This window comes from Globicephala melas, chromosome 7 (genome assembly GCF_963455315.2).
Source record: "Globicephala melas chromosome 7, mGloMel1.2, whole genome shotgun sequence".
NCBI lineage: Eukaryota > Metazoa > Chordata > Mammalia > Artiodactyla > Delphinidae > Globicephala > Globicephala melas.
This window is the reverse complement of record NC_083320.1, coordinates 75,349,149-75,355,148: the sequence shown is the minus strand read 5'-3', so window position 1 is coordinate 75,355,148 and position 6,000 is coordinate 75,349,149. Positions and strand designations below refer to the sequence as shown.

Genomic DNA, 6,000 nt, shown 5'->3' with positions numbered 1-6,000 from the left:
TAGCTTTAATATTACTGTTCTCCCAAGATAAATTTCTCTCTGATCACTGCCCACTATTTAATCATACTTTCAATATTAGTAATATGTTGGTCTAAATGTTTCACGTTGAGCTATTATCATACCTGTACTGTCTTTTCTCTTGCCCAGTAAGCCTGTCAAAATGCAAATTGCTTTCTCTGACCAAAACTACAGCAGGAGCTCAGCCTGGCTCCTTTTTGCACAAAACCAGCAACAGATTTGTTAACGGCTGCTCTTGGGGTCTGTACACATAATGGAAACTTCAGAACCTTGCAGGACCCACAGTTTTTCTGTCTGCAGCCCAGGAATCATTTAACAGTAGATGACTCTTTTGGCAATGTATAATTAAAGAGCTTGTTTTAGCGACACTACACACTGTGAAACACATAATAAAAGAGAGGTGGGGGGAAGGTAACATGCATGAGTGTACAATTTAGATTGTGGCAGAGAATGTGAGTACAGCTGGGAGCTTGACAGTTCTGGCTGTGGTTGCTGAGATCAGATTTGGAAAAACAAATCACTATATGTTTCAACATTAGGTGATGAATGAATCAATAAGCTAATTAAATGTATCTTTCCTTCCTTATTCTGCTAATTGAGACTGGAGAAGATTATAAACAGGTCCACATGACAAACCAGAGGTCGTCATTTAATTTGGATACCGGCATCACCTTTCCAAGGTATTGATATTTGGTTTACAGGGGAATAAAATAAGGAGAATTTAAGTGACTCTGACTTGCATTATTCTGAACACATATGATGCTGCGATTCAGATTGATGGGATGTAATAGATCTTTAGAACAGGACAGCTTTGGATCAATGGGGCTAATGTATTGGGTTATATTTCTTTTATAATCAGCTTGTTAAATGTTCTTCATCATTTGCTGCTAAAAGCAAAGGCAATCCTGTAGTTTAGAAAGTTGATTTAAAAAATAAATTAGAAACTAAAGAGAAGAAATGTATTCTATTCCATTCCTGACAGTTGTACATCCCATTACTCATTAATAACTTACCATGATTAAATGTGTTTTACAGTCATTGTTTACACCATGGATGACATCCTTCTACATGTCTTTTACCATTGACTACTTTTGCCTACATCTGAAATGTATGTAAATGAAATCATACTGTATGTGCACATTCTGATCAAGCTTTTTTTTTTTTTTTTTTTTTTTTTGCGGTGCGCGGGCCTCTGACTGTTGTGGCCTCTCCCGTTGCGGAGCACAGGCTCCGGACGCGCAGGCTCAGCGGCCATGGCTCACGGGCCCAGCCGCTCCGCAGCATGTGGGGTCTTCCCAGACCGGGGCACGAACCCGTGTCCCCTGCATCGGCAGGCGGACTCTCAACCACTGCGCCACCAGGGAAGCCCTGATCAAGCTTTTTAAATTAACATTATATTAGTGAGCTATATCAAAGTTTTTACACATAAGTGTAGTTCATTCACTTTCATTGATGTAAGACTTTCCATAATAATTCCTATTATTCTATGCCATGCTATATGTGGTTAATATTGATGGACATTTTAGTTATTATAAATAATGCTGATGTAAAGATTGTTTTACATGTATTTTGATTTGGCCTCAATCTTTCAAATTGAGATAATGATTTCAACTGCTTATGCTTTGGAATAAAAGAGAACAGTATTACTATTTTTTTTTTTTTTGGTAGATGAGACCTTGCACACCTGCCACTCAATTCCAATATATTTGTATTCTATATGAGGCTCTAAAAAGATTTCAAGAGACCAAAATCATAACATGGCAGTTGAAAATCAGTTCTAGAATATATCTGAGTAATTAAATTCTAACTGGTGCTACACAATGCCCAGATTAGATGAGAAAGAACTGCAAAATTATATAATTTATCATCTTAATAATATTTACAGAGCCCTATGGAGAAAAATAAGGATTAAAAAAATTTATTTGTAATATTTACATATGTTTAATTATGTATTGAAACCATAATTATACATTATACAAATATATTTAAAATATAATACTAATTTTCCAATGATTGATTTTGATTAAAATAAATCAAAATTATGGGAAAAGTGTTAGACTTAAGTGTTAAGGTAAGATTAATAATAAATTTCAATTATTGGAAGAGCTCAAATAAATAATTAACATTTGGTGAACTGTTAATCTACCTTTCAAACTCTGTACTAAACACTTTGCATACCAAATCTTACTCAATTATTGTAAGTATTCTATGAGGTGGGTAATTTATCATCCCCATTTGAGAAAGTCACATTTCTGATCTGCTAAGGGACTTCCAAGATCACAGAGCAAATAGATGGAGAAACTAGGATTTAATGTGTTTCTGTCTGTCCTGGGAACACAGTATCTACCAACTCAGGTAAGTTTTTCTTAAGAACAAGGGCACTGTTTATTTTTCTTACAGTATAAGCACTTATTTACTATAATCTTCAGATTCTTCTTTTTAGAATTCTTAACAGTTTATAGACACTAGTAATATGAGTATCCAAGTATATAATCTGAAGTTGCTTTCAAATCATAGAGGAGTCTGAGCCTAAGAGGCTGCAAATAATTAGATCAAACCCCCAGGAAAAAAATTCATGTTAGATTTCATGAGGTTACACATGACTTAAGAGCTGGGTCTGAATCTTTACTCCCAAGGTTTTGTTTCCATGTTAAACACTTGGCACTAAACTCATAATCCATAAGGGTTGTTCTTCTCTTTGTTTAAGTTATGGGCTTTTATTTTTTTCTTCAGGTAAACATGCAGGCTTAAACGTCTTTTAGGAATAGAATATATCTAGCTGATAATGCAGTGAAGTATCCCTTTATTGTCCTTGTCATTCTTTTCCGTTGTTATTCTTTCTTCCTCTGGTTGGTTGTCCAGGAACCAAATGCAATTCTTTCTCCACTACTAAAGTACATCCATACTTTTTATTATGCAGTGCATTGCTTTCAATGGAATCAGTACTTACATGTCACTGGTGTTGCTATTTAGATAGAGTGTTAATCCAAATCACCTCCTGACAATAAACTAATGAAAACTATTGGACTACTATGTTTACTATGCTTGAGAGCATATTACAAAGAGTGACTTTGTGTGTGATTTCCAGGAACGATGAAAGGGTAATGGGCAATGGGAGACCTTCATATATCAGTTTCACCTGAATAAATATGAAAAGATGTAATTGACTTAACTGTCTGTACTTACCAACATTTAAAAATTGTTGGGAATAGTAGAGCTTTCAGAAATGTTTCCTATTAGAAATGCATTACTTTACATGATTACACACAATTATTTCTGTCATGAATCTTCCATTTCCTATTGGTATAGCTTTTTCTACCTCACTATTCACTTAAAAAACAAACAAAATAGAGGCTTGTGGAGACAAATGTTGAGTTGTGACTGAATCATTTGTCACAACTTCTTTTGGAATTTGTGTCAGTGGGTTTCCTTAGGGAAACAGACTGAAAATCAGGTTTGCAAGCAAGAAGTTTAATAGGAGGTGTTTCCTCATGCCCTTCATGTGAGGAAGGGGTAGGAAGACTGGACGGACAGTAGCAACAGAGGCCTCAATCAGTCATTCAGGGGGCTCCGGAGCTGTAGCACTCTTCAGATTTGTCTTTTTTTTTTTTTTTTTCAGTACGTGGGCCTCTCACTGTTGTGGCCTCTCCCGTTGCGGAGCACAGGCTCCGGACACGCAGGCTCAGCGGCCATGGCTCACAGGCCCAGCCGCTCCGCGGCACGTGGGATCTTCCCGGACCAGGGCACGAACCCGTGTCCCCTGCATCGGCAGGCGGACTCTCAACCACTGCGCCACCAGGGAAACCCCCAGATTTGTCATTTTTGACACCAGGGGGTCTGGGCATTTATGTTTTTAATTAAAGTATAGTCAATTTACAATGTTTCAGGGGTACAGCAAAGTGATTCAGTTATATATATATATATATATATTTTCAGATTCTTTTTTTTCAGATTCTTTTCCATTATAGGTTATTACAAGATATTAAATATAGTTCCCTGTGCTATACAGTAGGTCCTTGTTTACTTTATATGTAGTAGTGTGTATCTGTTAATCCCAAATTCCTAATTTATCCCACCCACAGTCTTTCTCCTTTGGAAACCATAAATTGTTTTCTATGTCTGTGTTTATTTCCACTTTGTAAATAAGTTCATTTGTATCATTTTTTAAGATATAAATGATATTGTATGATATTTGTCTTTCTCTGATTTACTTCACTTAGTATGAGAATGTCTAGGTCCACCAATGTTGCTGCAAATGGCATTATTTTATTCTTTTTTATGGCTGTGTAATACTCCACTGTATATATGTGCCACACCTTCTTTATCCATTCATCTGTCAATGAACATTTAGATTGCTTTCATATCTTGACTATTGTAAATAGTGCTGCTATGAACATTGGGGTGCATACATCTTTTCAAATTAGAATTTTTATCTTTTTCAGATATATGGGCCTGGGCCTTTTGAAACCCTCATAAGAACTGTCTTGGGATGCTGGTTGCCCTGGAAAGAGCATGTCACTGTGGAAGAGGCAGCCTCCTTTGGCTGCAGGAAATTCCTGAAGACGGACTGGGCTGTGAGTTGTCAGGTAAGGTCTCAGTTCCGAAGGAGGATCTGAATATCAGGCCTCAGGATATGTGAATCTTTAAAAGACATGTTTGAAATCAATATGCTACCTACCTCTTTCTATTTATATATGTTATGTTCTGAATGGGGCTTTCCATTTTTTAAAACTCACTCAGTTCTTTAAGTTTCAGTATTCATTATTTTCTCTCAAAACATGTGAAAAGTGTTCTCTTATTTTGAATATATATTTTATATTTTTATATTTTTAATCAAATAGGAGGCTAGACATGTCTGAAGGAAACAGAGTACCATATAAAATGCAAGATCAAATATATTCAAAATTAATATTAGAATAATTTCAATTTTAAAGCTTAATGATCCCTCAAATCTAATATGAAATAACAAAATCATAAAAATAAAATATTCTGAAAGTGTATGTAAGCTTTCTCCCAAGTGTTCCTTGATGTTTTGACTCAAAAGTAGATGAAAAGAAATGTTGATGTACCTTTATCAATAAGAATTATATTAAATAACATTATCTAATATAGGCATTCTCTCTTCTGAGTATTAAATTTAACTGAAATTTTAACTAAGCTTTTAGGTAAATCTATTATATCACAAAAGGACATTTAAAAACCATGTGTTCATTTCCTCACATATAGCACAAGTCTGAATCTATGATTTTCAATTCTATGATGTGCTCAGAAAGAATTTTAAATGAATACTATACAGAGCAATGACTTTCAGAAAGGGCTCTCAGCAACTGCTAGCATTTATTGAATGTTATGTTCTAGAAACTGGGCTGTGTACTTAATGTATCTTATCTCATTTAAGTCTCTGCCGGACAAGAAGGTAAGTCCATTAAGACTGTTTTCCAGATGAGAAATCTGAGACTCAGAGTTTAATGAAGTTACCTAAGGCTACAAAGATAGTAAACAGAGAAATCAAGAAATAGATCTATCTTTATTTGGATCCAACACACAGGCTGTTTCTACTATTACCAAGCTATAGGGGTTCAACAAAATTGGTAGTCACCGAGTTGGAAGTTAAGTACTAAGCAGAATGCGTAAGATAAGCAGTCAAAGTTCTTGAAACATAGTACTCAGAGACCATTTCTACCCACTTCCAGAATTAGTGATAACATAGACAGGAAATCAACTTAGATCTAGGGATGGTTATTCCAAAGTTTAATATGTAGAACAGTATAATAACAATTATACACTCCCACAAAAGAGGAGAATAGGGTTGTTCCCTTCCAAAATTTCCCAAGTAATTTTGAGACATAATGGTTTAAACAAATATAATTTTTAAACTGCAGGATCTTAATATAATAACATGCATTGTAAACACCCCCAAAAGAGTAGGGGTATATGAATCATAACTCCAAATGCTTTTGGCCAAATAATCTTTTTCTTTTT

General features: G+C 35.2%; 1 long non-coding RNA gene across 1 annotated transcript in view; it reads left to right on the top strand.

Annotated features, from left to right (window-relative positions):
- The first annotated feature begins 481 nt into the window (after window positions 1-481).
- Window positions 482-6,000, top strand: part of LOC132597615 (uncharacterized) — a 57,317-nt gene continuing 51,798 nt past the window's right edge. Inside the window, exons 1-2 of the long non-coding RNA XR_009564621.1 lie at window positions 482-698; window positions 4,461-4,604. This is a non-coding gene — a long non-coding RNA (uncharacterized lncRNA). The remainder of the gene's footprint in view (window positions 699-4,460; window positions 4,605-6,000) is intronic.